The sequence below is a fragment of the Oncorhynchus tshawytscha genome, unplaced genomic scaffold (genome assembly GCF_018296145.1).
Source record: "Oncorhynchus tshawytscha isolate Ot180627B unplaced genomic scaffold, Otsh_v2.0 Un_contig_5567_pilon_pilon, whole genome shotgun sequence".
NCBI lineage: Eukaryota > Metazoa > Chordata > Actinopteri > Salmoniformes > Salmonidae > Oncorhynchus > Oncorhynchus tshawytscha.
Genome location: NW_024609095.1, coordinates 60,227 through 84,647, shown reverse-complemented (window position 1 = coordinate 84,647; position 24,421 = coordinate 60,227). Strand labels below are relative to the sequence as shown.

Genomic DNA, 24,421 nt, shown 5'->3' with positions numbered 1-24,421 from the left:
ATTATTTTAACAGTTTTAGAAACTTTAGAGTCTTTTCTATCCAAATCTACCAATTATATGCATATCCTAGCTTCCGGGCCTGTAACAGGCAGTTTACTTTGGGCACGCTTTTCATCCGGATGTGAAAATACTGCCCCCTAGCCCAAAGAGTTAACACTTTTTTGGTTACTACATGATTCCATATGTGTTATTTTATAGTTTTGATGTCTACACTGTTATTCTACAATGTAGAACATAGTAAAAATAAGAAAAAGACCTTGAATGAGTAGGTGTGCCCAAACCTTTGACTGGTACTATACATTGATTGTTTAAAAAAAATCTTTGCTACACAATGATATGTAACATACATTTTCCTAAAATAATCTAATCTGTCAATGATTGGATTTATTGCAACTTTTACTGAGAAGGCTGACTTGCATTCTGAATGTAAATTGTGGGAAATGTAAAATTGCTGGAAATTATTTATCTTAATAAATGGACACCAATAGAGATTGGATGTCACAACCAAGCCACCATAATACGACACATTAAGAAATACGTCAATTAGATTTTACAACTCAAATGGGACCATATAGACCCCATAATAGTGTTAAGTTTGCCAAAATAGAAGTTGAATTAACTGTTGTGATTATATGAGTCAACATTACTCTAAATAATAAACTTTAGAATACTGAACAACAAAGTAACAGAGATATTTTCAATTAATAGTGTAGAGTGAAATGCAATGACGCAGAGTTAAATATCAACAATAAATTGAACATATTCAACTCTGAAACTAAAGACTCTGTTGCCAGAGTAGGTTTTACTCTCTTTAGACTGGTACCAAATGTTATCTGTGCCAGAGTTACATTTTCTTCAATAAGATTTCAATTTACTGTCATTTTTATTCTGCGGGCTATCCGGTACACCAGTATCTATATGTTGACTTTATCTGTATGCTTTATCCCTCCAGCTATCCAATAAATATCGCTCCATCTTTACAGTTCACTTTGGACCCACAAAAGTGGTCATCCTGGCAGGATACAAATCAAATCAAATGTATTTATATAGCCCTTCTTACATCAGCTGATATCTCAAAGTGCTGTACAGAAACTCAATCTAAAACCCCAAACAGCAAGCAATGCAGGTGTAGAAGCACGGTGGCTAGGAAAAACTCCCTAGAAAGGCCAAAACCTAGGAAGAAACCTAGAGAGAAACCAGGCTATGAGGGGTGGCCAGTCCTCTTCTCGCTGTGCCGGGTGGAAATTATAACAGAACATGGCCAAGATGTTCAAATGTTCATAAATGACCAGCAGTGTCAAATAATAATAATCACAGTTATCGCGGGTGCAACAAGACAGCACCTCAGGAGTAAATGTCAGTTGGCTTTTCATATCCAATCATTGAGAGTATCTTTACCACTCATGCTGTCTCTAGAGAGTGGAACACAGCAGGTCTGAGACAGGTAGCACGTTCGGTGAACAGGTCAGGGTTCCATAGCCGCAGGCAGAACAGTTGAAACTGGAGCAGCAGCACGGCCAGGTGGACTGGGGACAACAAGGAGTCATCATGCCAGGTAGTCCTGAGGCATGGTCCTAGGGCTCAGGTCCTCCGAGAGAGAGAAAGAAAGAGAGAAAGAGAATTAGAGAGAGCATACAGTGGGGAGAACAACTATTTGATCGATACACTACCGATTTTGCAGGTTTTCCTACTTACAAAGCATGTAGAGGTCTGCCATTTTTATCATAGGTACACTTCAACTGTGAGAGACAGAATCTAAAACAAAATTCCAGAAAATCACATTGTATGATTTTTAAGTAAATCATTTGCATTTTATTGCACGACATACGTATTTGATCACCTACCAACCAGTAAGACTTCCGGCTCTCACAGACCTGTTAGTTTTTCTTTACGAAGCCTTCCTGTTCTCCACTCATTACCTGTATTAACTCCACCTGTTTGAACTCATTACCTGTATAAAAGACACCTGTCCACACACTCAATCAAACAGACTCCAACCTCTCCACACTGGCCAAGACCAGAGAGCTGTGTAAGGACATCAGGGATAAAATTGAAGACCTGCACAAGGCTGGGATGGGCTACAGGACAATAGGCAAGCAGCTTGGTGACAACTGTTGGCGCAATTATTAGAAAATTGAAGAAGTTCAAGATGACGGTCAATCACCCTCGGTCTGGGGCTCCATGCAATGATCATGGAGGAAGGTGAGGGATCAACCCAAAACTACACGGCAGGACCTGGTCAATGACCTGAAGAGAGCTGGGACCACAGTCTCAAAGAAAACCATTAGTAACACACTACGCCGTCATGGATTAAAATCCTGCAGCGCACACAAGGTCCCCCTGCTCAAGCCAGCGCATGTCCAGGCCCATCTGAAGTTTGCCAATGACCATCTGGATGATCCAGAGGAGGAATGGGAGAAGGTCATGTGGTCTGATGAGACAAAAATAGAGCTCTTTGGTCTAAACTCCACTCACCGTGTTTGGAGGAAGAAGAAGGATGAGTACAACCCCAAGGACACCATCCCAACCGTGAAGCATGGAGGTGGAAACATTATTCTTTGGGGATGCTTTTCTGCAAAGGGGACAGGACGACTGCACCGTATTGAGGGGAGGATGGATGGGGCCATGTACGTGAGATCTTGGCCAACAACCTCCTTCCCTCAGTAAGAGCATTGAAGATGGGTCGTGGCTGGGTCTTCCAGCATGACAACGACCCAAATCACACAGCCAGTGCAACTAAGGAGTGGCTCCATAAGAAGCATCTCAAGGTCCTGGAGTGGCCTAGCCAGTCTCCAGACCTGAACCCAATAGAACATCTTTGAAGGGAGCTGAAAGTCCATTTTGCCCAGCGACAGTCCCAAAACCTGTAGGATCTGGAGAAGGTCTGTATGGAGGAGTGGGCCAAAATCCCTGCTGCATTGTGTGCAAACCTGGTCAAGAACTACAGGAAACGTATGATCTCTGTAATTGCAAACAAAGGTTTCTGTACCAAATATTAAGTTCTGCTTTTCTGATGTATCAAATACATATGTCATGCAAATTAATTACTTAAAAATCATACAATGTGATTTTCTGGATTTTTTTTTTAGATTCAGTCTCTCACAGTTGAAGTGTACCTATGATAAAAATGACAGACCTCTACATGCTTGGTAAGTAGGAAAACCTGCTAAATCAGCAGTGTATCAAATACTTGTTCTCCCCACTGTACTTAAATTCACACAGGACACCGGATAAGACAGGAGAAATACTCCAGATATAACAGACTGACCCTAGCCCCCGACACATAAACTACTGCAGCATAAATACTGGAGGTTGAGACAGGAGGGGTCAGGAGAAACTGTGGCCCCATCCGATGATACCCCCGGACAGGGCCAAACAGGCAGGATATAACCCCACCCACTTTGCCAAAGCACAGTCCCACACCACTAGAGGGATATCTTCAACCACCAACTTACCATCCTGAGACAAGGCCGAGTATAGCCCACAAAGATCTCCGCCACGGCACAACCCAAGTGGGGGCGTCAAACCAGACAGGAAGACCACGTCAGTGACTCAACCCACTCAAGTGACGCACCCCTCCTAGGGACTGCATGGAAGAGCACCAGTAAGCCAGTGACTCAGCCCCTGTAATAGGGTTAGAGGCAGGGAACCGACCAGGCAGAGACAGCAAGGGCGGTTCGTTGCTCCAGAGCCTTTCCGTTCACCTTCACACTCCTGGGCCAGACTACACTCAATCATATGACCTACTGAAGAAATTAGTCTTCAGTAAAGACTTAAAGGTTGAGACCGAGTCTGCGTCTCTCACATGGGTAGGCAGACCATTCCATAAAAATGGAGCTCTATTGGAGAAAGCCCTGCCTCCAGCTGTTTGCTTAGAAATTCTAGGGACAATTAGGAGGCCTGCGTCTTGTGACCGTAGCATACATGTAGATATGTACGGCAGGACCAAATCAGAGAGATAGGTAGGAGCAAGCCCATGTAATGCTTTGTAGGTTAGCAGTAAACCTTGAAATCAGCCCTTGCCTTGACAGGAAGCCAGTGTAGCGAGGCTAGCACTGGAGTAATATGATACATTTTTAGGGGTTCTAGTCAGGATTCTAGCAGCCGTATTTAGCACTAACTGATGTTTATTTAGTGCTTTATCCGGTTAGTTGGAAAGTAGAGCATTGCAGTAGTCTAACCTAGAAGTAACAAAAGCATGGATTCATTTTTCTGCATCATTTTTGGACAGAAGGTTTCTGATTTTTGCAATGTTACGTAGATGAAAAAAAGCTGTCCTTGAAACAGTCTTGATATGTTCGTCAAAAGAGATCAGGGTCCAGAATAACGCCGAGGTCCTTCACAGTTTTATAGAAGACAGTCAAGCAGGCGCTGGTAAACCACACAGAGGAGTTTGGGGACAGGGGAATGCTTCCTGTGTTCTAAGATTTACCCAATGGACATTGATAAGTCAAACTTGAAATCCACTTAACTGTTGCATTCTACACAATGGTCTGGCAAGCAGGCATAGTTGGTGCTGTAACTCCAGACCTAAATATTTGACAAAGATATTATTCTCTCATAGCATGATTCCTTCCTGACACCTGCACAATGTGACTTTTCTACAGGTATTGTTTGTCAATGGAGACTCATTGAAAGAGATAAGACACTTTGCCTTGGCAAACCTTAGACTTTGGCATGGGCAAGAAAGGACGTGAAGAGGAAATTCGCTACCTAATTCAATTTTTTGAAAACGTTCCGATTTGTGGAAACCCCAAATAAGAGAACAAATATATCCATGTTCTTAGTTTTGCTAATTATCTTTCTGTTGGGCTTTGTGACAGGTAAAGCATTTGACACAACCCAGCCAATGAATTATGATGTCTCCAATGTATCGCCAACATTGTGTATGGCAGCAGGTTTGAATACTCTGACCCCAAGATCCAAGCCAATGAGAACCTCAGAATTAGTGGCTCTGTTTCAATGCAGGTACATGATGTTTACTTTGTTTCTCACTCTTAGTGAAAAATGACAAACTGGTCACAGGTGCAGTTAATACAGGTAATGAGTGGAGAACAGGAAGGCTTCTTAAAGAAAAACTAACAGGTCTGTGAGAGCCGGAATTCTTACTGGTTGGTAGGTGATCAAATACTTATGTCATGCAATAAAAAATGTATGGTATTTTTTATGAACAATGATTAAATTATGTATACATTTGTCACGTTCTGACCTTTATTTCCTTTGTTTTGTCATTATTTAGTATGGTCAGGGCGTGAGTTGGGGTGGGCAGTCTATGTTTTTCTATGATTTGGGTATTTCTATGTTTCGGCCTAGTATGGTTCTCAATCAGAGGCAGGTGTCATTAGTTGTCTCTGATTGAGAATCATACTTAGGTAGCCTGGGTTTCACTGTGTTGGTGGGTGATTGTTCCTGTCTCTGTGTTTGCACCAGATAGGTCTGTTTTGGGTTTTCACGTTTCTTGTTTTTGTATTCAGTTGTTCATGTGTACATTTCCGTATTAAAAGAACCATGGACACTTACCACGCCGCATATTGGTCCTCTGATCCTTTTCGCCTCTCCTCTTCAGATGAAGAGGAGGACGACCCTTACAACATTTCAATCAGAACTATGACTAAACAGAATACTTCTATGTTACTGCGTGGATGTATGAATATTATTATAATCATAGTACTGAATATAATGTGTGTAATTATAACCAAGAATTAGAACAAAGACTGTCTGTTCCTTGGTAGAAATGAATGAAGTTATCGTCAGACTGGCTAGAATGCTGTGTTCTTTACAGGACATCTTATCTCCACACAGGGAGAGGAGAGACCTTGGGCTAGTAGTAAATTATCTAACAGGTGGTGGACGATGTGGGAAGGCTTGTGAACTATACTGCCATTGTGTCGGAGTGGAGGAAGGCCAAGTTAAAACCTATGTCATTTTTAGTTTATAACCTGTTGTAAATTGTACCATGATCTGTACTCTCGAGAATAAACGCTATTGATTGATTTTTGAGACTGGCCTCTGTCCATTTTATGCAAATAAGTATCTAACAAATTCTTAGGAATGGGCAGAGTGTTTTAACTGAATTGGTTAATAAACATATAGGAATAAAATTCCTTTAACAGAAATGCAAATTAGTTACTTAATCATACAATGTGGTTTTTGTTTTAGATTCCGTCTCACACAGTTGAAGTGTACCTATGATACAAATTATGCTTTGTAAGTAGGAAAACCTGCAAAATAGGCAGTGTATCAAATACTTGTTCTCCCCACTGTATGTGTACACACGCACACACACACTCCCTTGTGGGCATGTTTATATATGACTAGCAAGCATACTTATTTCTTAGTTCTAGCTAGCAAATATGGTTAACACTAACCTCTAACTAATCAGCTAGCTAGCTCCAGCAGGAGTGGAAGTTCTGCTGGCTACTTTCCCTCCATGAGAGGTACCAGTTAGGAAAGGAGACTTGAAACAAAGACTGCATTTACATAGGCAGCCCGATTCTGATATTTTTCCACTAATTGGTATTTTTACCAATCATATCAGCTCTTTGGGCAAAATACCAGAATTGGGATGCCTGTGTAAACGCAGCCAAAAAGTCTCACTTAAAGTAAAGTTGTTTACAAACTGTTCGCTACCTAGCTGGTGGCTAGTCTAACCTAATCCAAGTCCAATGACGTTAGCTCGTGGTTAGCATTAGCCACATTAGCTACTAATTACATTTTACATATAAACCATTTGGGTAAATTTGGGCAAGAAAATCCAACTTGTTGCAACTTTAAGCTTTCTTGTCCTATTCAAACAGGCCAACCAAAGGTACATAACACTCACAATGTCAGTTACTTATAACAGTTAGATGACTGACTTCTCTAAGCTTGGATACACCCCTAAGATAAATAAGACAAGACGTAGACGTCTGATTAGCCTTGGTTAGCAGTGAGTCAGACTGCTCCATATAAATTGTTCATCAATCAGTATACTTGACATCGGCAGCTTTTTTTTGTCAAATTGCAGTTGGAGTCTGGATATTCAATTCCAACGAGTCGGAATTGGAGTCGACTCCAAAAATCCTGGAGTCGTTCACCAAAAGAGCACTCAGAATGTTTGTATAGAATACACCTCGGCACAACACTGTGATCTATCAATCCACTGGGCACACACTGGTTGAATCAACGTTGTTTCCACGTCATTTATATTTCTACACCCCACTAAAGTGTCAAATGTGAAAGACTCCCCAAAATGTGTGCATTTGTGAAAAAAGGTTGGAAATATGTATCTAATAGTTGCTAAATTACATTCAAAAGATGGTGGTTAACAGAGTCAAACCTCAAAGGTCTGTAAATGTTTATTTTCACACTTGCCTTCAATTGTATCTAGTGTTGATCAAGGTCTAATAAACTATGGGAAATCCTCATAGGACCTTCGCATAGATAAGAGCACATTTTTTTCAGAATGTTTAGCCCCTCCCCTGAGGCTGTTCCAAGCTCTATAAAAGGTGAGCCTCCATTGGCAGTTAGATCAATGAGCAAAGTAGTCACTATTTTTAGATCTGTTAGAGCTCTTTGAAGATGTCTCTTTTAGAATGTCTTCTCCAGACATCGAGCACAGTGACACTGCTGGGGACTCTGCTGTTTCTGCTGGCCCTTTACCGCCTCTCCTCTGGTTCCAACTCTGAGGAACAGGGGAAGCAGCCTCCAGGACCCAGGCCTCTGCCCCTGCTTGGTAACATGCTCCAGCTGGATCTCAAGAGGCCCTACCGCAGCCTCTGTGAGGTGAGAGAAAGTCCTGATATTAAACTATGTTATGGTTGTTGATATGATCTGTGACATTGTTTTATCTGGCTAAATATTTTCAAAATGTTGGTATTTTAGCAGGTATAAAACTTCCAGTTAGTTTCAATAGGCATGTATTGTCAAAGCAATATGTTGAGTACATGGGGTTTCAACCAGTTAGCAATAGTTTTTGTCAACACAGGAGCCCTCTAAAATGTTTTTATTTTGATGTGGCCCTACTTTCCACTCTCGCTCTGAGTTTCTGAATGTTTTCAGAGAATGTTCCTCCGTTAATGTTCCATTTCAGGTTTTTTAAATGCCAAGTGTTGTGAAATGATGACCACTGTGCATTCACTCACATAATAGAGGCATTTGGCTTGAAAATCGTATCTGTCATAAATGCTAAAAGGGATCGTTTTGTGTGTTTTTACCCCTATCTTAATAGTTTTCTTGCCACAGACCAAACAACTCACCAAAATAGCTCACACATACTTCAATCCAACTTATATTGCAACAATATCACTCCTGAAGATATGTGTCCACATAGAATTATACTTTATTTGTTACAGAACTGCTTCCAACAACCTTTAGCTCAGGTTTTTATATTTACATTTCATGCATTGTTTACTTCACAGGGCGTTTCGTAACACCTGCATTGTTTTAAGTCACACACTGATCTCCACAGTCTGTTTGGTTAATTTATTTGGAATAACTTCTAGATGCTTTGAGAGCTTAGTTTAAGGGACAATCTGCAGTTCAAACAATAAAGCTTACACCCCACTACTGTTTTAGGTTAACAGCTGAGGAATGGGGCTGGAGAAATATAACCCCTCTGAAATGATAGACAAACCTATGGATGCAATGACTGACCATCCATAATAATACAATTGTAGTTTTAATCATGTTTAGAGGCTACATGTATTTATTTTTATGTTTAACAATCTCATACTTTGGGTTCTGATGGGGTATGACAGTTGAGCTAAGCTCATACGGTATTTCTAGTTATATTCTTCAAGAATCAATAGCTATAATTAGTCATTTAAACTTTAAAAAATGGATGTACCAATGGCAGATTGACCCTTTTAAACTGGTTTACTCTTTAGAACTCAGTGTTTGTAAACAATGTGATTCTAAACAAACACTGTATAGCTTCACAACATTGTTAAGGGCTAGATTGAATCCGATCACATTTGTCCACTATGCACGTTTTAACGGCAATGTTCCCACGTTCACAGAGATCACGTTCACGGAGATCACGTTCACGGTAAAAGCTGCATATGTCGGCACAATTGGATATTACCTTTACATTCTGCATCGTCCAAATCAGCAATCGGATTGAATCCTGGCCTAAAAAGATCCTTTCATGGATGGTCAGTCCTTGCATCCATAGCGCCATCTGTGAATTTGAGTGGTTGCATTTCTCCAGCCCCATTCCTCAGCTGTTTACCAAATTAAGTGATGGGATGGAGATTTTTGATGTTTGAATTATAGACTGCAGCTTTAAGATTGGTGTAAAACTCAGGAAAACATTGACAGACAGCTCGTGGAAACACCCTTGTGGTCATTGCCTGGTAAGGTAAACAATGGGCCACATGTCATTATGAGCCTAAATAGTACACTCCCAGTCAGTGTTACAAGGAACCCAAACCGGCTGCGCGTGTGCTCCATCGTGCATAAATGTATTTTGTCCCCCCACACCAAACGCCATCATGACACGCAAGTTAAAATATCAAAACAAACTCTGAACAAATTATATTAATTTGGGGACAGATCGAAATCATTCAACATTTTTAAGGCAATTTAGCTAGTTCGCTTGCACTTGCTAGCCAATTTGTCCTATTTAGCTAGCTTGCTGTTGCTAGGTAATTTGTCCTGGGATATAAACCTTATTAACATATTTTAACTGAGATGCACAAGGTTCTACTCCTACAATTATTCCACATATAAAACGGTCAACCAAATCGATTCTAGTCATCTCTCTTCCTTCCAGGCTTTTTCACCTCTTGACTTTATATTGCGATTGGCAACTTTCATAAATTAGGTGCATTACCGCCACTGACCTCGTTCGTCTTACCCACGTGGGTATAACCAATGAGGAGATGGCACTTGGGTACCCGCGTGGGTATAACCAATGAGGAGATGGCACTTGGGTACCTGCTTCTATAAACCAATGAGGAGATGGGAGAGGCAGGACTTGCAGCGCGAGTTCTATTTAGCTAATTTCAGGCACCCTCGTGAGCAAATAATTGAATAACATAGATTTCTACATTTTTTTTGCAATGCTCAAGCAGGCAATGTGAGTACAACATGTCTTTTTATTCATTTATTTAGCCTACTTGGACACCGGCTCCCCACAATTTCCCACTCTCCCATGCTGAATAGCCTGAAGCCACAGGCTCTTCTTGCTGGCTCTATTTCCCTACGTGGGAGCATTGCCAACCGTAGGTCGTGATTTTTGACCTGGTTACATGTACATTGAACACACAGCAGGTTTTCAGCATGGTTTGTTGTTTATATATAACAAAAATATATCCAACAAAGTTGTCTCTTTTACACTGGGGGTCACTGGAAAAGAATGTTTGATTTTCCCCAATTTGTGGATGTTGTCCAGGGGAATTCCATATTACGTGAATATCGACTCGGGGTATGCCTCAACCCATTTTCTCTTCAATGCTCTCATGGTCAATAGAGCTGATCATGGACTGGTGGCTCTCAGACAAACAGCAATACACAATTGCATTTCTATTGTTTTTTTTAGACTAATTACAGAATACAGTTCACTGATACAATTCTTCTTTAGTAAAGCCTGAGTCCCCTTAGAAGCTTAGACATAAGGGAACGTACATGAAAACACCATACATAAGTGTACTGAACAATTTTTGGCTTATATATTAACATTATAAATGATATGTTCAGAATTGTATTAATTGATCAGACATTCAGTTGATAACTTACAATAGGCCAGTATAGCTGAAATATTGATCAACATGAACAATCATGATAAATAATGGTGACATTTGACATAAATAGATTCTTAGAGCCATAATCCTAATATACTGTAGGCATCCGGCCTCACTACAGTGTGCAGGATCACATTGATTCGTACAATGTATAACACTCATCTTCCATCTGAATGCTTGAAATAAAACTATACAAAGTAACAATGTGATATCATATCATGTAAAAGTGAATTACTTAGGCTTTAGGAAATGCCACAAACTACAGAGCTTGATGGTGAGGGGAGCGGAAGAGGAGGGGGAACCATGTACCCCGCTTCAGTCACCCACTTGGCCACAGTCAACCCCAAGATATAAGCGGGAGACAAATCCAGCTTTGACCTCCTACTTGTCAGGCCTCTCATACTGGGCAGACAGGGGTCCTGGGATGGACAGCTCACACAGCTTCCCCACATACGGTGCTGGATCAAGTGTGACCTCGTTGAAGAGGAGATCCAGGAGCCTGTCTACGTAGCTTGACATTTATTTTTTGTTGTTGTGACCAACTTGTTTAATTTGTTTTCTTCAGAGGGTTACAGGTATAAAACCAAAATAAATGCATATAAAGATAACCACGACCCATTTCCCCCTTAGTCCACGTACCCCCCTTCACTGTGGGCCAGAAAGCAAGGAAAGTAACAAAAGTTTAAATACTGTATCATTGGTTTGTATACGTGGGGCTTAGCTGAGATTGTTCTTTACAGAGTCCAATATATTTGTCCAGGTCTCAACTGTTCCTTGTCTAGTACCATTCATTCTCCCTGTTGATAATTCTAATGATGGAACTTCTAATAGTAACCGTGTCCTTTGGTTAAATGGTGAGAGTGGGGTGGTTGCCATCTTCAGAGTCAACATTTATTTCACAGCAGTGCTGCCTGCCAGCAGTAATTTTCTCTGAGAGAGGCTGTCAAGGGGCTGTCATTGTTAAGTAACATAATAGATGGAAAGCAATTAATATTTAAATTCATGCACTTCTAAATTTATTTTCTAACTTTGCCCTTGAAGCATTTAACTGCAGGGCACTCCGACATTAGATGAATGTGCTTACCTATTTCAGGGGACACAGTGAACCGTTGGCGCCAATTTCATTGTAAAATCTTTCCTTGGTGTAAAACAAACTTAAAATGTATACTTTGATGGTTTGGATTACGGGATGCCAAGGTCATATTTTTCCATTTTCTGTTCCAGTTAAAGCGTGGTTCAGATTCAATTAGATCTGTGGGCCATACTTTTTTAATGGCTAGCTCAGATATGAGCTTTCCAAAAGTTGTTTATATTATACAGATCAGTCCTTTCGGGAGCCCAGATCATGTGTTTACAAATCTCATCATTGGATGGTTTGGTAGTTTCGTTTCCCACGGGACTCCATAGGCCAACATAGCTGACCTAAGTTGTAAATATAGAAAAAACGAGTTACCTGTAATGTTTTTGAAAAGGGAAATCTTTCTTAAATGGATCATGAAATGTATTTTATTTTATTTACTATTCTGAGTTATGATACTATCAATTAGCTGATGTAGTGATCTACTCATTTGACAATGTGTTTTTGAAGTACTCAATTTGAAATATGCAATATTTAATTGTTGCACCTTTTTCTGAAACTTTTCAATGTGTGTATTTTTTATTTTTGTGTACCTGAAATGTTAAATTGATTTTAAATGAATAACTATGACTAGGCCTGTTACGGTGACCGTATTACTGCCATACCGGCAGTCACGAGTCATGACAACAGTCAAATTCCACCTGACCGTTTCGTCACAGTAATTTGGCTTCTCCAAGCTCTGATGCTGCTGATGGTCATTAGTAGCCTACCAAACATGCTCTGACATCACTGCAAATGTAATCGAAAAATCTATTCAAACACTTCATGAGAGCTCATAAGTTCATGTTGCGCAACATTTCTATAGGCTATGCAATTGCGTGAGAAAAAGCCTCTATTAAATAGAGGAGGTTCCCATCAGCTTTCTATAGGCTAGGCCTACTATATTTATTGTTCAGCTTTCCTAATATTAAGCACATTGCTTCTCTTTACAACAGAAGTATAGCCTACCTGGCTGGTATGAAAATGAACCGTGGGAAAGGCATCCTTCATTTGCTATTTAAGTGCTTTACATAAATTACATAAATGTTTTACCCCTGTCACCGTCTGAGACAAATGCATAATAATGGTCCATTCTAAATCAAAACAAATGTAACACATATATCTTATTTACTATATGTAAAGACTAGATTAAATCAAGAATAGTCTGCTGGGTGACAATTAGCCTATTACTTAAGAATTATATATTATCACTTGTGAATGATGCCCAGCAAGAAGCAGCCATGCCTGTTTTTAGTGATGGTTTATAATCATAATGGCACACCTCATGTAGCCTAGCCCATAGGCCTATGTTAAGGTTTGTATCACAACTAAAGTGGCCAAATAACCTCTTAAAATGAAGCACATTAATTTGCGTTACAACTGGTGCAGAGCCTAACTGGCATACATATGAAGCGCGGGAGTTTCAAGTTTGGGAGAGAACATTTTGCCATAAAAATGCACCTTTTTATAATAAAATAAATACATGCAGAATCACATTTGCTGTCACTTTGAGAATGTTTTCCTGCTAATGGAACATTCAAGCGTATAGCCTATTGCCATGTGCACATTGCTGCGCTTATGTGAAGAAATAGCATAATCGTTTATCAACAATTTATGCTAAACGTTCTGAACTGTTGTGTCAGGCTCATTGCTTAACAGTTTTTTTGAATGCTATTGGTTGTATTCATTTGGGATCTATCGCATCCCACAACTATCCCAGACTATGTTTGGAATATTTATTTCTAGTTAACTTTTGTACTATGTGGGATAGTAGATTGACATGGAGTAGTGCTTTTGTTGTTTGTTAGGCCCACTTATCTTGTTGGCTGACAAAAAGTCAATTACAGTTCTTCCAATATGCACCTTGAATTTGGATGCAAGCAGTTATGTCCCTCTTCACTTGTAGCCTGTGAGAAAGACCCAATCACTGACAGAGAGCCATGTGAGTGAGAGGCTTTTGGCAAGCAGCCAGGAGAAGGGCATTATACTTAATTTTCAGTTGAACATTTATTTAATTAGACAAGTCAGTTAAGAACAATTTCTTATTTACAGTGACAGCCTACTGGGAAACAGTGGTTTAACTGCCTTATTCAGTGGCAGAATGACCGATTTTTACCTTGTCAGCTCAGGGATTTGATCCAGCAACCTTTCGGTCACTGGCCCAACACTCTAACCACTAACCTACCTGCTGCCCCTTCAGCCCAAAGGCAAGACGGCCACTGGCTGCAAAAGGCATGGATAATTTTTTTTAGGTTGTACACAAAGGGAATGCCGCAAGGAACTTCGAGGCATTATCAAGCGCTTGTCAAATTGTGAATGACAGACTGATGAAGTGTGGACAGCCTGCGCAAAAAACAAAGCCGAGCTCATGCCTTTCATGCTTTTTTCAAATTATCATTAGTCGCATCATGCAGCCTTAGAATGTATTGAAAATCAAAACACTTAGCCCAACATTTGTATCACAACCAAAGCTACATAAATAACTCTAAATGAAGCATGTAGGAGGACCTGTTTCTTTAACTGCTCAACACAGAATAGCCGCATGTGTGCAAATATCCTTTCTATTTTTTCAGCTATGTTAAATTTCATTCTTCATACTATAAAATATTTCCACGGAATTCTAAGCAAATCTTGCCTGCTGAATGAACTAGTGAGCCCACAACCATATGGCATAGCCAGATCAGGGCCTAACATAAGGACAACTCAGAGTATGCTATTCTGTTCTTCTGAAATAGACTACATTTTCTTCATATCATGTTTCTAAAATAAATAATGGATTTATTGTGATGGTGTAGGCTATATTACATGGATTTATTAGACTTTTTAAAATGTGGATGTTCCGAAGGTCTGTATTGGTGGCTTGTAGTCTATGCGTGGAAGCCAGGAGATGGTAAATGTGCTTATGTTAATTAACGGTTAATTACCGTGAGACCGGCAGTTATTTGCTTGACAATCACCGGCTCTTTCATGACCACAGCCCTAACTATGACTTACAGTATGTTGGGTCTGTCTTCGCAGGCTTCACAGCATATCCCCTTTGCTTGGGAAAGCTGATTTTTGTATCACAGCATTCCTAATGCGGTGGTTGCCTGGGAAGCGATGCAGACCGAGTAGATGTTTAATTTTCTAAAATGTCTCATTACAGCTTGATGATAGTGGAAAGACAAAAGGAGATGGAAAGTGAAATAATAATACCTCCCCACCATTATGATTAGCCCCAATGACACAAGCTACATCAACTGTAGGACAACCCACACAATGGAATAGAAGAATATGATTGTCAGTGGTAAATTACAAGTACTATACACAGGGACTTTCACTGAGGATGGGGGGGAAGCTTTGCCTTCACACAGCCTGTCAGCACCTCTGTTGTGTTTGTGCAGTCCTAAATCCAGTCTGATGAACACTCCAAACAGCCTACCGACAACTGAGGCATCTGCATGGTCCTAAAGGACGTTGGCCCGTTTTTTAAAATCACATTTCAATGATAAAACTGGGGGGGACAAACATGCAATTTCATAATGTGGGGGGGACGTATCTGAAATTGCATTTTTGTTCCCCCCAGTTTTATCATTGGAATGTGATCAAATTGTGGCAACTGTGTGCTTTAGGGCCATGCGGACACCTCATAGTTGTCGGGAAGGCTGTTTGGAGTGTTCATCTGACTGGATTTAGGACCTTGTGGATTCCACAGAGTGTGCTAACAGGCTGTGTGAAGGCAAAACTTCTGGAAGGCTGGCTGGACCAGCACTGGAGAGTTGAGCACAATTCAGTCAGTGTGTATGTGTTCCGCTCTTTCATCGAGTTGTAAAAGGAAGCAGAACAGAAAATGGCTACTTTAGTTGACTGATATAGCTGGCAAGGTAACTGTTTAACTTTACAGAAAAAAATGAACTAATGTTTATTCGCAGTGTTGGGCTAGTATTGTAACTGACATGTAACGTTGTCTAATGTTTCATCCCCTCTCGATTGAGGTGAATGAATAAGCTACGCTAGTGAGTAGCTACCACCGCCAGGTCAGCTCTAGTCTCTAGTTTTCTGGCAGTTGCGAGATGAGATACTAATAATAAATAACCTTCTGACCACAGTGAGTTGTATTAGTCAGTATGGCAATGTAACGGTATTGATCTGTCAGTTTCCCTCGCTAGTTCCCTACTTTTCACACTGACAGTCATAAATGGCTCTAAAGTTACGGGCTTCACTGTCATGGTGCACAGTAGAGGTCTGTGCAGGACTGATTTCTAAATCCTGCTCCCGCTCTTCCACCCGCTACCGCAAGAACGGGTCCCAAACCTAACCGAAGTCCCGCAATGTTATTTAGGCTTATGTGAAGCAGCTCATTAGCCAGCCATGGTCCCAGCTATTTTGCGCCCTATAGGCAATATCAAATGCGCAAAAAAGGGGGGGGACCAGTAACTTTATCAGCTTTTCCAATGTACCAGCAACAGTACTTTTTCTTACTTGGGTCAAACTGCTATGAACTGGTTACATTCAAATATCATCGAATTTGATAAAAAACATGATTGTCACTGTCCGGGACCTTTAATAAACCATGCATTTAGTCTTATTTTATGTTCTACAGCTGTCCAAGAAATATGGGTCTGTTTTCACGGTTCATTTTGGACCCACAAAAGTGGTCATCCTGGCAGGGATACAAGACGGTCAAGCAGGCGCTGGTCAACCATGCAGAGGAGTTTGGGGACAGGGGCATGCTTCCTGTGTTGTATGATTTCACCAATGGACATGGTAATGTAGTATGTGAAACTTGTAATCCCGGTTAACTGTTGCATTCAACAATATTCTGTCAAGCAAGCATATTTGGAGCTATAAATATGTGACAAATATATGATTCTCTCCTGACATGATTAGTTCCTGACACCTGCACAATGTTACTTTTAAATAGGTATTCTGTTTGGCAATGGAGACTCATGGAAAGAGATGAGGCGCTTTGCCCTGGCAAACCTTAGACTTTGGGATGGGCAAGAAAGGGAGTGAGGAGAAAATCTTAGAGGAAATTCATTACCTGATCGAAGTGTTGGAAAAACATAAGGGTAAGAATTCATAGGTCTGATTTTGAAAACCAAAAGAAGGATTACATTTAAAAAATCCTTAGGTTTTCGAATTGAATTTCTGATCTTGATCTTTTTAATAGGTAAAGCATTTGACACAACCCAGCCATTGAGTTATGCTGTCGCCAACGTAATCTCCAACATTGTGTACGGCAGCAGGTTTGAATACTCTGACTCCAAGTTCCGAGCCACAGTGGATCGAGCCAATGAGAACCTATGAATTGCAGGCTCCGTTTCAGTTCAGGTATTGTACTATGTGCTCATGATGTTTACTTTGCCATTATTCTCAGAGTGAAAAACAAACTGGTCACACTTGACTAAACCAGGAAAATGTAATAGTTATTCAAATTTGTACTGGGGTACTGGAATAATAGAGGGTAATTCATGGTTAACTTTATGTTTACGGGGAGATAGTTGTACAACATGTTCCCCTGGCTGGGCCCTTGGCTGAAAAGCAGGAAGCTTTTGTTGAAGAATATTGAGAACAACAAGAAGGAGATGGAGGAGCTGGTGAGGGGGCTGAAGGAGACTCTCAACCCTCAGATGTGTAGAGGCTTTGTGGACTCGTTCCTCGTCCGAAAGCAGACCCTGGAGGTATGAAATCTCACTACAGTTAAAAACATCTCAATTAAAAACAAGTTAACTCTTGTAAAATATACAGTGTCCATAAAATATATAGGTTCAGAACGTTTGTGAAACAGCACAGATAGAAATATATGGCAAATATAAATCAAGCTGAATGGTCTTCAGAGATAGATGGGTGGGGTTGAAGGTAGCTGAAGGATGGGAATAAATACAAACAAAAGATAACTATTGTACAGTGGGGCAAAAAAGTATTTAGTCAGCCACCAATGGTGCAAGTTCTCCCACTTAAAAAGATGAGAGAGGCCTGTAATTTTCATCATAGGTACACTTCAACTATGACAGACAAAATGAGAAAAAAAATCCAGAAAATCACACTGTAGGATTTTTAATGAATTTATTAGCAAATTATGGTAGAAAATAAGTATTTGGTCAATAACAAAAGTGTATCTCAATACTTTGTTATATACCCTTTGTTGGCAATGACAGAGGTCAAATGTTTTCTGTAAGTCTTCACAAGGTTTTCACACACTGTTGCTGGTATTTTGGCCCGTTCCTCCATGCAGATCTCCTCTAGAGCAGTGATGTTTTGGGGCTGTTGCTGGGCAACACAGACTTTCAACTCCCTCCAAAGATTTTCTATGGGGTTGAGATCTGGAGACTGGCTAGGCCACTCCAGGACCTTGAAATGCTTCTTACGAAGCCACTCCTTCATTGCCCGGGCGGTGTGTTTGGGATCATTATCATGATGAAAGACCAAGCCACGTTTCATCTTCAATGCCCTTGCTGATGGAAGGAGGTTTTCACTCAAAATCTCACGATACATGGCCCCATTCATTGGAGTTGTACTATGGTGTGGTAATAAAGGAAACCGTAGCCATAGAGGACAACAGGTTAGACTAGTGGGTAGCCTAGTGGTTAGTGCGTTGGACTAGTAACTGGAAGGTTGCAAGTTCAAACCCCCGAGCTGACAAGGTACAAATCTGTCGTTCTTCCCCTGAACAGGCAGTTAACCCACCGTTCCTAGGCAGTCATTGAAAATAAGAATTTGTTCTTAACTGACTTGCCTGGTTAAATAAAGTTAAAATAAATTAAAAAAAAAAAAATATATATATATATATATATATATGGAGTTGTACTATGGTATGGTAATAAAGGATACCGTAGCCATAGAGGACAACAGGTTCATAACTTGAGGGAGAGCAGTGGGTCAAAAACCCAGAAGGGAGCAGTGATCGGAGTAGAATACTCAATTATAATCTAAAATATTTTTTAAACTGGTCTACAAAAAGTAATTTGAAATATTCTCAAAAAAATCCACTTGCAAAAACATCCTTCCCTGTTGATCAGATAATGCACTTTCCCCACTGTCTAGCTTGACTTTCCCCACTGTCCATTTTGTTCCAACCTTCCAGCTTGGACAGGTGTATATTTTATGTGCAGTTTTTCTCATTCATGTATAAGCATTTTATTTGGAACAATGTTTTAGATTTTCAAAAGTGTACACATGACAGTGCAGTTTTTCATAACACTAAATGCATTTTCTAAATGTACACTGAACAAAAATATGAACGCAACCATTTCTACAGGCTGTTATATCCTGCCCAGGGACACCATAGTACAACTGCGGTTGAAAATTAGCCGGCTGGTTAGAACTGGCACTTTTACTGAAACGTTTATTAATGTGCACTGTTCCTGTAAAAATAAAATAAACTCGAACTCTACGATTTTACTGAGCTACAGTTCATATAAGGAAATCATTCAATTGAGAAAAATCTATGGATTTCACATGACTGGGAATACAGATATGCATCTGTTGGTCAGAGATACCTTAAAGGTAGGGGCAGTATCTGGTGTGACCACCATTTCCCTCATGCAGTGCGACACATCTACTTCACATAGAGTTGATCAGGCTGTTGATTGTGGCCTGTCAAATGTTGTCCCAATCCTCTTCAATGGCTGTGCGAAGTTGATAGGTATTGGCAGGAACTAGAACACGCTGTTGTACACGTCGATCCAGAGCAACCCAAACATGCTCAATGTGTGACATGTCTGGTGAGTATGTAGGCCATGGAAGAACTGGGACATCAGCTTCCAAACATCTGTGTACAGCATGTAAAACAAAACTAAATCAGTACTCCCATAATGGTATATCTTTTACCATTAACATGTAAACTCTTTGTACAGTGACTGGTTTTACAGTACTTCAGTCACAATTGCACTTTCAACATCTCTTCTCTTTGATTTATCTTTACTGCATTGTAAAGCGTTACAATATACACCACCGAACACTTTTTCAATTCTAAACAGTATAAAATTTAGTTTAGTGAAATTCTTCCTGCTTTAGTATTAAATGCTAATTGAGAAAACAAGAATACAGCTAATTTCTAGTAAATGTTTGATAACCATATCCTACCATTTACTCTTTCATAGAAAAATATTGTCTATTGATGGTGATAGTGTCACGCCTGCTCCCTCCTTCCTGCAATCAACGTCGCTGGTCTACTCTCACCGGTCCTGGCAACTCACATTGCGCATAGCTGCTCCCATCATTAAGCCCACCTGGACTTCATCACCACCCTGATTACTCTCCCTCCTTATAGTCCTCACCCACCCCAGTCATCAGGCAGTACTGGTTCTGTTTTCATGTCCTGATGCCGATCTTGTTTTATATTCGCTATGTTGGTTATTATTAAACTCACCATCTGCACCTGACTTGGTGTTACAGTTAGTATTTGTTGAGACATTATGCAATGAATGTTGAGATTGCCATCTTGTTCTATGACAAATTATACTGTTTTGATAGTTAATTTAGTGACAGGTTTTGATCGGGTTAGTGCATTTTGGGAAATGTGGTGTTTTGGCAAACACTTTTTTGTTTGCATTATCCCTGTTTTGAGGGAAGTGTTCAAACAATCCAGAAACTAACAATTTTATTGGACATGATTTACACAATTTACTTATTGTGTAGCTGTTGACTACAAAAAGGTGTTCTGCATTAAGTGAGAACATTGAACTGTGCAGAAAAGGTAACTGTTTTGGTACGTAGGTTAAGGTATCATTCCCAGCTTAATTCAGTTATCAAGCCATCTTGTAAAAATTATAAAATGTCCAGGGTAAAGATTAAGATGACATAACTTTGGTCCTCCCTCCTATCTGTCTCAGACCGGGTCCTGGAGGAGATCAGCAGCGTCATAGGAAGTCGTCAGCCCTTAGCAGAGGACAGGAAGAACCTGCCCTACACTGATGCAGTGATCCATGAGACCCAGAGACTGGCCAACGTTTTACCCATTGCCATCCCTCACACCACCAGCAGAGACATCACCTTCCAGGGATATTTCATCAAGAAGGGGACGCTTGTGTTTCCTCTACTGACGTCTGTCCTACAAGACGGAAGCGAATGGGAGAGCCCACACACCTTTAACCCCGCCCACTTTCTGGATGAGGAAGGTCGATTCACCAAGAGGGATGCCTTCATGCCCTTCTCTGCAGGTGAGTTCCACTGTTTCTGTATCCATACTGACTGGGTAAGTGAATCCTTCTATGGTACTCTAAAATTAAGAGTTTGGGGAATTGCTTTGACACAGAGTTTATTGTATAAAATGTGTGTACAATTTGACACATTTATATGTGAACTATAGGAATCTATGTAAACCTAATCGTTATGTTGTCTACCTCATTTTTATCTTCTTCCAGGTCGTAGGGTGTGTCTGGGGGAGGGTCTGGCCAGGATGGCGCTCTTCCTCTTCTTCACCTCCCTCCTTCAGCGCTTTCATTTCTCTCCTCCTCCTGGAGTAACAGAGGATGATCTGGACCTCACACCAGCCGTGGGGTTCACCCTCGACCCTTCACCTCACCTGCTCTGTGCTGTGAGCCGGGTCTGAGATGAGTCTGGGCCTAATGTATATTATACATGACTTAGAACAAATGCTCCACTTTAGACAAACATGCTGAAATGGGTTACCTCACCGGCTGTGCTGTGAACCAGGTCTGAGATGAGACGAGTCCCTCAATGGTTTTGGTTTAATTTGATTGCTCTACAATCCAACAATGTAATTGATTGATACAAAGCACTGCTATTATGTATGTACAGAATGCAATTGTTTTTGCTTGCTGTCCTGCCTTGTCTGGGACTGGACAGCTGTTGCTAAGTAAAGTCAATCATTTTTCTAGCTAATGTTATAAGTAGTTCATATCTATACCTACCCTTGTGGGCATGTTTTTATGTGACTAGCAAACATACTTAGAACAATGACTAACCACAATCCAGCAGGAGTGGAAGTTCGGCTGCCTACTTTCACTCCATGAGCGGTTCTAGTAATGGAAGGAGACTTGAAACAACGAAAGACTGCATTTACACAGGAAACCCAATTTGGATCGTTTTCCACTGTTTAGTCTTTTGACCAACCAGATCAGCTATTTTGCCTACAATTGGACAAAAGACCAGAATTGGGCTGCCTGTGTAAAAGCAGCCAAAAGGTCTCACACATGTGTTTACAAACTGTTCGGTAGCTGGTGGCTAGTTTAAGGTACTCTTTCTCCATTGACCTTAGCTAGTGGTTAGCTTGAGCCACATTAGCTACTAGTGAGTACTTACATATAATATATTGGAAGATTTGGGCACGAAAATCTAACTTATTGCACCTTTAAGCTTTCTTGTCCTATTCAAACGGGCCAACCAAAGGTACATGACGCTAACAGTGTCTGTTATTGATAACAGGTAGATGATTGACTCTGCTAAGCTTGATTACACCCCAAAGATAAATAAGCTAAGACGTAGGCTTCTGATTAGCCTTTGACTATTTAATTAGTAGCGTGTCAGAGGGCTCCATATGTATTGCTAATCAATAATACAGTTGATGAGTGTGCTTGACATCGGCACCAGTTCGTCAATTTTTGGTCCATTTTGTCAACTTGGAGTCGGGGTTTGGAATAGAATAGAATTTGAATTACTGTCTGTGCTCAGTGGGAACCAATCACTGTGCAGCAATGAAAAATGTTCAACTAGTAGATTTCACCAAAGCTTTTAATAAAGTCTTAAAGTGGAACTTACAGTATTTTAGCAGCATGAAACGGTATTAAAATCTGTTCATATACACCCCCAGGAAGAGTGACACCTTTTTTGTTTATATCTTCTGACAAGTGAGAACCTGAAAATGACCATATCTTAGTGATCATAAATTCATAAAATGTTTGGAAATGACGTATTGTAAGGCATTTTGTAAAAATTCTATAGCAATATAAAGCTGCCGTGTGTTTGCACAATGACTAGACACTGCGTAAACAGAGCAAATTAAATGTAACCATACTAAAGTAATATACAGTATTTAAGCAATAAGGCACGAGGGGGGGTGGAATATGGCCAATATACCATGGCTAAGGGCTGTTCTTAAGCACGACGCATCACGGAGTGCATGGACACAGTCCTTAACCGTGGTATATTGGCCATATACCACAAATCCCCAAGGTGCCTTCTTGCTATTATAAACTGGTTACCAACGTAATTAGAGCAGTAAAAATAAATGTTTTGTCATACCCATGGTATACGGTCTGATATATCACGGCTGTCAGCCAATAGGCATTCAGGGCTCGAACCACCCAGTTTATAACATCAATTATACTATTTATTTGCTGCGGGTGATTCTTTGATCCACCTCTACACAGACGACACCATTCTGTATACAGTTTCCCCTTTGGACACTTTTAACAAACCTCCAAATGAGCTTCAATGCCATACAACACTCCTTCCGTGGCATCCAACTGCTCTTATGCTAGCATGCTAGTAAAACGAAATGCATGCTCGTCAACCGACCAGCATCACCACTCTGGACGGTTCTGACTTAGAATATGTGGACAACTATAAATACCTAGGTGTCAGGCTAGACTGTAAACTCTCCTTCCAGACTCACTTTAAGCATCTCCAATCCAAAGTTAAATCTGGAATCAGCTTCCTTTTTCGCAACAAAGCCTCCTTCACTCATGCTGCTCAACATACCCTCGTAAAACTGACTATCCTACCGATCGTTAACATTGGCAATGTCATTTACAAAATAGCCTCCAACATTCTACTCAGGCTACATCCAGTTTGCTATCACAGTGCCATCCGTTTTGTCACCAAAGCCCCATATACTACCCACCACTGCGACCTTTATGCTCTCGTTGGCTGGTCCTCAATACATATTTGTAGACAAACCCACTAGCTCCTGGTCATCTACAAGTCTTTGCTAGGTAAAGATCCGCCTTATCTCTGGTCACCTTAGCAACACCCACCCGTAGCACGCACTCCAATAGGTATATTTCACTGGTCGTCTCCAAAGCCAATATTGGCTGCACTTGAACTGCATTTGAAAAATATATCTAATTTAATTCATTTTGATACCTCCTTTGCTTTCTCATTTTTGGCCTTCCTCTTTTGGGCTCCACTTTTGTGTTGATGCATTGCTGATTTTTAAATCCATAATTTTCTATTCTTGACTTTCTCTCAATTTTTTGGGGCTGTGGACTCTTGTTAGCTAGCTCAACTGTTGCTTAAAACGATGACAGAAACACTTTGGAGAATATCTGCACAATGAATCCCAGAATGCATTTCATTATCTTAATCTTGACGCTACCCATCACTGTCGCGGGATCATTTTTGTCAACAACTGCTGAATAGCATAGCGCAACAGTCAAATAATATTACTAAAAAATATTAATATTCATTAAATCACAAGTGCAATATTGCAAAACACAGCTTAGCCTTTTGTTAATCCACCAGTCGTCTCAGATTTTGAAATTATGCTTTACAGCGAAAGCAATCCAAGCATTTGTGTAAGTTTATCGATAGCCCAGCATTATGTACACTTAGCATCAGGAAGCTTGGTCACAAAAATCAGAAAAGCAATCAAATTAACCGTTTACCTTTGATCTTCGGATGTTTTCACTCACGA

The 24,421-nt window shown here is 40.4% G+C and overlaps 1 pseudogene; it reads left to right on the top strand.

Annotated features, from left to right (window-relative positions):
* The first annotated feature begins 7,535 nt into the window (after positions 1–7,535).
* LOC121844270 lies at positions 7,536–21,664 on the top strand (annotated as a pseudogene).
* Positions 21,665–24,421: the final 2,757 nt, after the last annotated feature.